The 11,661-nt window shown below is 38.5% G+C and overlaps 1 long non-coding RNA gene across 1 annotated transcript; it reads right to left on the bottom strand.

The window, feature by feature from the left end:
- Nucleotides 1-947: 947 nt before the first annotated feature.
- Nucleotides 948-9,681, bottom strand: LOC116438185. The gene is made up of 3 exons (XR_004237622.1): nucleotides 9,410-9,681; nucleotides 6,996-7,140; nucleotides 948-1,717 (listed from the first exon to the last, which is right to left on the bottom strand). It is a non-coding gene; the product is annotated as an uncharacterized LOC116438185 (long non-coding RNA).
- Nucleotides 9,682-11,661: the final 1,980 nt, after the last annotated feature.

Here is an 11,661-nt window from a genome sequence, read left to right on the forward strand (position 1 = left end):
GGTTGGTTCTCTGCTCGCATGTGAGTCCCTTCCCACAACTTGCAGCTTTTCCCACAACTGCTTTTGAGGGTCCACTCTTGAAGGTTTTTGGGGTAAAATTTTAAGGTTGAGCCATTTAGAAACAAAAGTTCCCTTCACCCATCTCTAGGAGCATTTCATCTCTAAGAACAGAGGCCCTTCTCCTTCCCTGGGAGCAAAGGGTCTTCCTCATCTTCATCTCTAGGACTATCTATGGGAGCATCTCTAGGAACTGAGGTCTTCTCCTTTTCCATTCAGAGCAAAAGTCCTCATTGCTTCCATCTCTCCCTGTTCAAACTTCTCATGAAATTACAGCTGCGTCAGCATCTGCCTATCTCAGCGCAGGTGCTTTTGCTCTCAAGTACAAGTTGAACGCTCTACCCCCCATGCCTTCATGAAATTACAGCGGGTACTCTGATACATCATAGCTTTACAACAGAATTTCAGCTTTAAGCATCTCCTCTTTCTCTTCCCTCAGGTTTTCAGCTCTTCACAGCAATAAAAAGGGTTAATCTCACCTCGGCCTTGCAGCTGGAATGTCGCTTATCGCTGTTGGTCACATGATCTTTGCCGGACAGCAGGGCAGCTTCAGCTGAATCTTGGCCACACTGGGGAGGGGCAGAGCTGAGCCGCTCCGGCTGCACATAGCAGGGCTGTGGGGGGTTCCACAGGTGGAACAGGGCCCCTCGGCCCCAGGATGGCCGTGGCCCAGCCCAGCCTGGCCCGAGCAGGGCCTGGTCCGGGCGCTCTGGCCCCTGCATGGGCCCTGCAGCCACCTGTCCCAACACTGGAAACGAGACAGAGACTCTGCCTCAGGGTTTTCTATTCTCAAGTGTGGATCACAGAGGCGGTCGCAACTTTAAGTGGCTTAAAGAATTGTCCATATTCAAATTGGCTGCTGATAGGTTCTATCAGGTCCCAGAGGAAGCTGTAAGCACCCCTTTGCAAGAACATCACTTCCGGGACTATGCTTGCTAACCCATGACAAGGAGTGACTGTGAAGGTTTGAGATCACAGTTTCAGACTGACGTGCCTCACATCCCACACTTGTGCATTAGGCTTTAATTTGCTCTTTTGGACATGGTCCTAATGACTATTCATTTATATCGTGGTCCAATATATTCTCTGAAAGTAGTGCCTTCATTTTCTTAAGCTAATTTATGAATGGCATGATATGCTATGATAGACTGCAATTAGATATTGCATTACATTGGCAATTGCACATTTGTATTAAGGTCAGAATGTTTTAAAGTTAACTTCAATTCCTGGTCAAATTTTAGCATCTCTATCTGAATAAAGACGAACACACACCCGAATTGACAAATATTACATCACTTTATGAAATAGAAGCCATAAGACACTTATTGGAAAAAAAACCCCTCCCTTAAACTCCATATTTCACCTAATAAATTCAGCTGCAGGTATTCTTCCTTTAAATGCATCATATTAGAGAGGTTAAATAAGAGTTGTGTCACATTACGGAGCCCTGGTATATAAGTATTGAAGCGTGAGGGTTTTTTCAGAAAGAAATCTTTTTCTTCAACTCTTTAATTTATGCAGCAGAATGAGCCAGGATGATACACAGCCCAGAAAAAGAGGAAGAATTTAATGCTGCTTTCTCAGTGCAACATAAAGTCGTATTTCCATATTTGCTGTCAGTACTTGAAACTTGTTACTGGAATGAAAATCAGACTGCCTCCTGCAAAGACAAAAATTGTAGGTATTACAGGCAGAAAATGAAATAAATAGGTTATTTTCTATTTCTATGATGGTGGTCCCATATCAATCACATACTAGTTTGGAGATCATGTGAAATAACAGAAATTGTTTTCCTAATATATAGTATTTGATTTTTCCCTAGATATATTTCAAGGCATTCAGTAAATGTTATATTTCCAGGTCAATATTAGTAAATTTAAAAAAAATACCCACATAGGACAACAGAAGGCAAAATCAGGATCAGCATTTGAAATTATGAACATATTTAATTATCAATTTATTAAGTGATTCTTACGTAGGAAAAAAAAAAAGCCAGACAGGCAAGGTTATTCTACTTCACAAGGATTAAGATATATCTTTCTTTCCCAAGCCAGAAGAAAATTTTCAAGATTCACAAAATAAAAGAAGAGACTAGAAAGGCAGATAATGTGCTGAGCTCCTTCGGAGTTCAGGGTCGTTTTAGGAGTCACTTCAATACATGGTGCCACAGCAGAATCCACAGGCCCCTCTATCCCATTTGCAGAGAAGGGGCAAAAAATATCAGTGTTCCATCTAAGGAGCCACCTACACTGATCATTTAAAAATTCAGAGTACTTGGGAAGGGTATTTGATCATGTGAGTATCAAAAAAAAACATACCAAAGCAAGGTTAATGCAAGTACATCCCTCCTTTTGCAGCCTGTGTTAATTTCTCATCCCTTTGAAAAATGGCAGGTTAAGAGGACAAATGCTGACAAAGGCACTCAGAAAGTTTTACCCATGTCCAGAAAAACACTCAGCTGGAAAAAGCCTAAAGATTGCCGGAATGGTGCCTGAAAAAAAAGTTTATCTGAGGCAAACATAAAGTCTTTTCAAGGTGGCTTAAAAGTTGACCACAAGAGATTACAATTATCCAAGTATTACACCTAGCACAGAGGAAAATAGGCTTTCAGGAAGGACCTCGTGAGTTGTCACCTTGAGGAAGTTCAGCCCCAGCTTTCTGATTAATATATCTGTAGTGCAGCCAATGCACAGGCCTTTGATAAATCTGATTATTACTGTATCAAATAAATGGCTCATTTATCAGCTGTTTTTGTAGCTTGGCTGAGCTCACACGCATGCCCATGGAAGATAATCACAGACAGAGCTTGCAACAAAACAAATTGGTTTGTTCTTGCTGGCGTAGTAATTAGGGGAAGTTGGGGGGAGGAAGACCAAGAGTTCAGAGTGTAAGTAGTACTGAGTGATCCACAAAGGAAAAACAGAACCGAAATTGTCCTGACTGAAGAGCATTACTCACGTTAAAAGCTTTCAACTGAGCAAAAATTAATTTCTTGACAAGCACTCAGAAAAAGCTAAAATATGTATAAAAGCCTGGCTATTTCCTGGCCAATTACCAAAAAGTAGAAGTAACATTTTCGTTTTTCAGATCAGATTTGTAGGCATTTTGTACTGGTATCCAACATGAAGCAAATGTCCCAGCTGTGAGTGTAGCTGACATTTGAGTGTATGTGTACAAAGAAATGCCAAAATATAGCCTCTTAATTGCGCTGCCATGGATTTTGTATTGTGTTTCCACACTACTTTCTAGTCTTTTTCATCCATGATGTATAAACAGCTAAGCACCACAAAAGCTGACTGAATTGGGAAACTTCAGCTAAAGCCAAACAAGAGGAGGTGAAACAAGAACCCCAGGACAGAGCAGCAAAATCAAATGGGATGAGAAATGGCTGCAAGCTGGGTGCCAGTAGTTACCCTTCACTGATTTTGAAATAAAACCTCTTCCCTTGCCTCAGTTGAGGCCGATTTCCACTGTTTTTCTGCTGTCTATAATCACTTTTTAAATTTTCTACTGTATCAAACCATTTTCCATGCCAGGAGGTTTGGGAGAGCCCACAGGCCACTCTGTCTCCAACAGAATCTTGTTTTTATAGGATCCAGTCCTCATTCCTCCTTACTTTTCACTCTAGCAAAATATTTCATCAAACTGTGTTCATTCAACTGGACATCTCAAATTCTTCTACCAGCAACCCACTCACTTTGTTATCTATTACAGCAGATGTAGAAAAATTACCAGCAAAGATCTGGAGCTGTGTTCAGCTTTTTGGTACTTCCACAATACAGAAAAAGTAATTCTTGCTCAGAAAAGGTGCAAGCAGAAAAATGGCAAAATGTTTTGCTTTTTCTACAGAGACTCCCTTTCTTCATTCCCTTCCCATCACTGAGCTCAGATCATCATATTGACTATCAGTTTTCTTCTTAACATTTGAAAAAAAAAAACCACAAAAACCCCTCAATAACCATTATAATTACTATTATTATTATCATTATTATTTATACTTTTCATACTCACACTTGCTTTATAATTGATTCTTTCTACAGATCTTTGTGACTGATAAACATTGCCACCTAATACCACCTTTTGTACACTTTTTACTGCCTTCACAGTAAACTGCTAAAAGATTTCATTATATATGGAGTTTCTTTCTTTAAAAGTAAAACCCTACATTTTAGGTCATAGTTCTTAGGCACAACATATCTAAAATTTCAACAGTCATTGAAATCATGAACACAACTGGGAAATTTACCAATCAGCCTCTGGTCTCTTCATCTGTCTTTCTCTAACTGTATAAAAGGGTGGTGCACAGAGTCCTAAGTGATGTACTGCAGCATGGTGCAACGGTGTGAGGCAATTCAGAGATCCAGAGTAAATTTCTGAAGTTTGTCCAGCCCATCCTCTGGCCCAAAGCAAATAACTCACAGTAAAATTGTTCCTGTACTGAATAAAGAGATGAAGTATTCCAAGGTGAGTTCTGTTACAACTGCATTTTAACAAAGAGCTCTGTGTTCCTTCTCTGATCACTTCACCCTCCCTCTGTTTCAGTTTCCCTTGCCATCTGTTGACTGCAAATTTCTGAAATAATCTTCCTCTCTTTCAGAACTTAAAAAGAAAGGAGTAAAGACTGAAGGAAGCTTGCAAAAACAAACAGAAATTCTTGTCTGCTCCTTAAAGGTGAACAACTTGGAAGAAATGTTTGTTTAGACGCTGTGCTAATACATTCCTTTGTGTCAGGAAGAGGTGTAAAGCAGCACAGCACACACCCCTGCAGCAGACAGTGGGCACACGTATTTGTGTTCAGAAACACGTGTGTGTCAGTGCTGCACCTTCTGGCAGTTACACACGGCCCAAAGGCAGTGAGATATCATGGTATCAAGCATATACAGGGCATTAGATATAAATCTAATAAATAATGTGACTTGAAAATTGTGAAACCTAACAGCCAAAAAGCAACATGACAGAGCTGACAAGCCCAGCACAGAAAGCAGCTTGTTTTGAACATGACTCATGAAGAAATAATCTTTCACTCTCTGCCTGATTTTCCCCTTCCTCACCTACACAATTCTGGAAATCATAGTGTGGTTAAGCATTTAACTGTACAGGCACTTTAGCAGTGTTGGGAAATGAAGACAAATTGCAGGCACTGGCAGCTCTTTTGTCCATTAACGGGGCCTGTAATGGAGAATGTTCAGCTTTAATTGCACCGGCATGAGTACAGAACAGCAGTCAGCCCCAAAACCAGGAGATGTTCTCGATGCACACTGCCAGCAATAAGTAAATAACATATCTGTGGGATAAAAAAATCTCATTTAGGCAATACTAATCACCAGCTGTGCGTTTGCAGGTAGTGAAAGCCCTCTGAAATAATAGACAATCGCAGTGTGTTGCCAGGTATGGAATAATAAAGGTATAAAAGCTACTTGGTTCAGCTTTTATTTGGTACATTTTCTTTTCTTTTTTTTTTTTACTCTTTTTTTTCCTTAACTACTGAATGAAAGAATTGAGGAATTAAGCACTGAACTCTTTGGGAGGTCATAAACCAGCATTTTCTTTTTTTTTTCTGAAGTGTGCTGTGTCTTACTTCCTTGACCTCTTCCAAAAACCCACAAGATCCAGCAAATTAGCTGGTGCCACTCTTGTCTTACTCCTATAGTTTATCATAGTATAGATCTTTCTCCTTTTTTTTATTTATTTTTTCCTGTTTTTTAGCTTTTCCTTGGCTTTTTAAGAGTTTGGATGGCATTATAAGACAAAACAAGAAATATTACCCTTTGGAGTGATTTCAGTATGTATGTGAGCAATGAAAACATTACATTTTCCTTCACTTTTCCACAATATATGCACTACTTGGGCTTTATTGTCTCTGTGCAGGCTCAAACTGATCAGCAGCTTTATAGAATTTACCAATAATTGTCATGGTATTGTGCAATATTGCCACTTTTTTCATTGGCTATACATGCAGTATAAAAATCCTGTTATGTGAATTAAGTGACAAAATAACAATCCTGTAATCCTGGGGTAGTTTTTTATTTGACAGATTAAACATTTTAAGGTAGGTTTAATTAATATTTATCTATCTATCTGTCTATCTATTCTCCCCCAGAATTTTCAGATTGTCGCTGACGTTAGTACCTACTCCCTTCTCTAAAATTATCAACAACTTGGGAAAATTGGAAAGTTCTCTGGTGTGATCTGAGTGATAAGACAACTCTCTTACCCTCTGACATGAAGAAATTTGGAACAAACTACATTTGGAGTGGACTGTCGGTTTCAGAAGGACATTTTGTTAAGTCCTAGTGTACATACAGCTGTTTTAAGAGGTGTATAAGTGGTTTTAAGTAGTTAGAATCTGTGTTAATAGCTACCAAGACAATTTTTTTTTTTTTTAATATGTATGGATGCTGGCAAAATGCACAGGGAACACATGAGGTGATTCATGAATTGCTGCACCAGTGATTGTCTCTACTGTGAGGTACTCCCCATCTTAAATCCTCAAGATAAGCTTATTTTAGCAGTATTTCATCATGAATAAAGTAGATCTGACGTGGCAGAAAGCAATGATTTCACAAATTAAGTATAACTTAGATATTAGCTGACAGTTTATTTTCCTTTTCTCTAATTTTTTTTTCTAGAGAAAATGACTTTCAATTATATTTGTTATTATATTTCTAAAGAAAAATAAATTTCTGCACTATGCATTAAAATTGAAACAAAATTTTAGAAACGTTTTTCTTTCCTACATTAAAAGACATGAAGATTTAGCTCTTTGATCTTCAAATATTCTCCCTTCAAAATAACTCGGTAAATTATATCTCTTGTTCTGCTAAAATTCATCATCCTGCAATTATTTCTTCTCCACAGAAGCTGTTTGTAGGTCTCTGACACTAGGCTGCCTGTGACACACTGCAAAACCAATTTTACATATTCTTTGTATTTCATACCTTTCCATCCAGTGTTAACGAATGGGTTCCAGAAGAGCAAGGTAATTAGGCTGTGTAGGTGCATGTTCAAAGGTGACAAAGGTTCAGTGCTGTTTATTAAGGCATGAATCCACAAAAGAGTTAAGGAAGGCACAGAATGAGGTGTCTAAATTAAAGGGGAAAAAAAGGTCAGTAAGTTCCTAAAGGCTTTTTTTGGCTCTGCATTAACTGTTATTTCTTTTTGGTGTATGGGACTGCCTTTAGACCTGATGAAAAACGCAAGGACCTGGTGGTAGACTGGCAGGAGTTTAAAGGCCCTTTTTGGGAGATTAATCACAGAAAAAGTCTGAGATATGTTGGCTGGCAGAATGCCATTCCCATGGTTTTCTAAAAGCTTTTTTAAGAGGTTGGGAAGAAGGGGGTTCAGCTTTCAGCCTCTGCTCTGCTGGAGCCTTGGGCAGCACCACAGGATGCTCCTGTTGGAGATGGTCAGAGCTGGGGCAGGATTAAATGGCGAGAGGGGCTGGGATATTTGTACACCCTTCTCCTCACCTGGTTTGTAATATTAGCAAGTTAAAACTTACTTCTCTGTCACTTCTTTTGCTTTTGGGCTCAATAAAAGCTTTTTATGTTTTTTACACGTAACGTATAAACTTCTTTCAAGCTAAAATTTCACTGAGTCCAGGATTCTCACTGCCAGGTTTATCCACAAGTTTCTTTATGATTTACCAACCCAAATCCACCTGTTTTCCACTTGAGCTGAGATTCCTGGTGGTGGTGTCCTGCAGACACACCAAGGGAAAGCAACTACTAAAGAGCAGAAAATATTCTGTGAATTTACATACCAATAAAGTTACATTTCCTCATTCCATTGCTTTTGGAACTGCAAACTGAATTCTGATATCATCTTTAAGACTCATAGCACCTCTATAACAGTTTGTTGTCTATATTATTTCTTTACCAGAAGAAGTATTGTCTCTATATTTTTCTGAGACAACACTTCAGCCTCTTAACGTACAGAATACCCATTAATTCCAGCACATCCACAAAAAGGGTTAATATTCAGCATTTTCTGGAAAAGGTTGACATTATAATAACACACACCAAACAAAGAGTGATAATTAGAGTCTGGAAAACTGTTTACGGAAATAATTTTTCCACTTAAATGGGCTGCAATAATGAAAGTGTGCACATGCTGTAGCATGCTTTGTATAATGTGGACATAAAGGTGGAGTACTTTCTTTAAAAAATAACTTTGGAAGATTTTTGCTAACCAAAATCCATCCATAGAATGGACAGTAAAGGCAGAGCACTGAGTGAGAAAGAGTTTATGAGTATTTAAAAATTTTCTTGATGTTATTATTAATTGTCAATTCTTTTAAGCACTTATTTTTGAGCTCTGTGTAGCACCATGTTGACAGCCTACCCTGGTATTCCCACTGCAGTCCTTAAAGAAAACGATGCTGACCTTCAAAGGAGAAAATAAACTTCTTCTTTCTGATATCCTCAGATCACAGGAAATGGTAGAAACTCAAATTAGCCTTAAAAAAATTGTTCCTGGCTCTCAGGTAAAATGAAATTGTGTGGTATTATCATGGAGCACAGACTGCGCAAAAAGTCTGTGCAAGGAAAAAGAAAAAAAGAGACTTTGCAATGGCTTGTTCTCATCACTTCAGCAAATTAGTCCTGACTATTGTAAAATGAGAGGTGTCTTAATCCTAACAGCTTCTTCCCTCACACGTAAAGATAAAGCAGATTCCCATTTCTTAGAGAAAATCACAAGTTTTTCCATTAAGTAGATGGTTTTGTCATATCTGATTGCATCCAAGCAGGAGTTCTGTGCAGACACCTCTCCTGGTCCCCAGTTAGGCACCACTCTGTTTTCTGAGAGCAGCAAAAGCGACACTTTGTTGATTGAATCACCCCATCGCTAGAAAATATGGGGGTTTTTTGGTAAAGAAGTACGGGCAGTAACTATAAATTGGCTGGATCAGAGTACGCAAAACCCAAGCAAAACTGCTAAAACCTCCCAGGACACAGAAAGGATGCATTAGAAGCTCAAGCCTTTTATATTTATTTTACCTATATTATCATGATGTTTATTTGTTATTCTACATTTGCAAAGGACTTTGAAATAGCTGAAAATGATAATATTTGGAGGCCAAAATACACAGACACTTAGGATCACTTTGTGATCTCTGGAGGTTTTCTTGTGCTTTTACCTGTGAGAGACTGAAATATTAATGGTTAATGACTCAAATAATCAGCCCTTTGCCAAAGCAGAAGGTGCTTTGCTGAGGTCAGGTTTGCATCCCCCAGCTGAAGGGCAGGAGGGGAATTTTTGGGTGTGTGATGATGAAACTTCTGATCTGCATAGGAACAGCCCAGGGGCTGGGGGATGAGCACCCACCACCACCAGAATGACCACAACAAACCTGGGGTTTGAGCCTGATAAGGGAAAAAGGCAACAAGAAACAGATCCTGCAAGGTGGGATGCTTTTTTTCATGCCAGTGTCCTCCTGATGAACCTCAGGTGTAAAACTCCCCCTCAGGGGAAGCATCAGGACATTTACAGAGAGGGCTGAAGGCTTTCTTCCCTTCTTATGGGGCAGAACTGGTCCAACTACAGTCGTGTGAGAGGCAGAGTGATGTCTTAGAAGGTGTCATAAAGCATCAAAGCTCCCCACTTTGACCACAGGCCATCAAAATTGCAACAATCAAGTCTCACTGCTGGATCCAAGTGTGGTGAGATCTTTCCACTATCTGTATAGTCCTATATAGATGTATATACTCCACTATACTCCTGTCATTCCTCTCCTTTTATATTTTCTTAAGTGATATCTTTATACTTTTGTGTTGCTGTATTTCTACAGTTAATAACTAAAGTGGCTACAGAACTTCCTTTCCATTGCAAACAAATTGTTCTAAGATAAACTGCTGTATCCGTCTATCTGTCTATCATCTATCTATCTATCTATCTTTCTACACCAGTCATTCCATGTCATTTCACTCTAATCCAGCCCAAGGGTTCTGTTAACCAGAACCTCATTTACCCCACCCTCGGGCGTGGGTTGCAACAACCTTCTCCCACTGTTTAGGGAGAATTGCTCAGCAGAAACATTCAAAATTTTGGTGCTTTGGAGGTGGAAAAGCCTTTTTCATGAGATTGTGTCCAAAAGCTTTTGTTAATCTAGTCATGGATTGTATAGTAATTCTCTTCTCTGTGATCACAGTCATATCCCCTCTATTTGCTCTATTTTATTGTGGGCAACATGATGGGGTTTTAATCATTTTTATCCCATAGACTGACCACTGGACATCCGTGCTACCTGCCCTCAAAACCCTTCAAATGAAGATAGAGGTGTCTGACTTCACCTTATGACACTTTGAAGTGGCTCCTCCACTTTTGTCTTTAATTTCTCTCACTTAGCTGAACTCATGAGGGGGTCTAGGGAGAAAAGAGAAAAGAAAGAACATTACTAAAATCCATAAGCAGAAAAAATCCTTGCACTGATTCTCCTTTTGCAGATCCTTCGTGTATTCTGACCTCTTGGCCACTGAAGCAACTGCTCACCTCTATGGTCCTGTGTTCTAATGTCCATAAAAAAACCACAAAACAAACAAAAAGAAATCCAAAACAAAGCAACAACAGCAATAACAAAAACAACAACAACAACAACAAAAAAAAACCCAAAACAACAACAACAAAAAAACCCAACAAAAACAAAGAAACATAAACAAAGAAACAAAAATAAACCCCACACCAAGCTGTCAGGAATTCAAACACTCCGTTTTATTGCTTGGATGCTACAAGTTGGAAATACCTCAGGCTGCAAACGGGTTTATTGATGTGAAAAGCATTCTATTTTACCTATAACTCACTGCAGGCACAAATGGTGGCAGCGAGTCCTCATAGCAGGCAGGAATATTTCAGATAAGGGGTCATTTAAATGTTATTTCTTTGCACTGTTAAAGAGCTGTCTTTCTCTCTCTCTTTTTTTTTTCCATTTTTTTTTTTTTTTTTTTTTTATTTTGGTTAATCACTTTTTATTCTTACCTGGAAGGCTGGATTCAATAAGAAAGACTTTAAAAAGCAAACTACATAACTACATGCACTTTCAAAAATTACATGGCAAGGGAAAAAGAGCTGTGCTTCCAAAGAAAGGTAAGTATTATTAGAGCTGTCAAGAGGACATAATAATGCAACTGCTATTACGCTGGTATTGTAAGTAATATTCTATTCTTAACAATTATGTCTGATAACAGATGTTTTGCATATCAGCATCATTATTGTTGCCTTTCTAGAGAAATTTGAGATTAAGAAAAATATTAATTTATTTTTTCCCAGGTTTAGTCTTTGTTGAAGAATCACATGTATCTCTGATAATTATTCATTTCCACTATCTTTTTATGGGTGAAATTCATTCTAGTGGGACCCTATTTCTAAATAAAGAAATTTTGTCTTCATAATGAAGTGATGCCACTGCAGAGTCTGATCATCTGCAAATAAAGGCTGTGAATGCTCACTGGCAGAGATTCTGCATTAAAAGGTGGTTTAAAAATATTTTCTTGCTTATGTTTGTCCTTTTAAGTTAAAAGAAAAAAAACAACAGCAAAATATTAAGGATTCCACGCTGTAGGACACAGAATAAATTGCATTATGCTTAAAGAAAAAAGTTAATCTCTG

Source organism: Corvus moneduloides, chromosome Z (assembly GCF_009650955.1).
Source record: "Corvus moneduloides isolate bCorMon1 chromosome Z, bCorMon1.pri, whole genome shotgun sequence".
NCBI classification, from domain to species: Eukaryota; Metazoa; Chordata; class Aves; order Passeriformes; family Corvidae; genus Corvus; species Corvus moneduloides.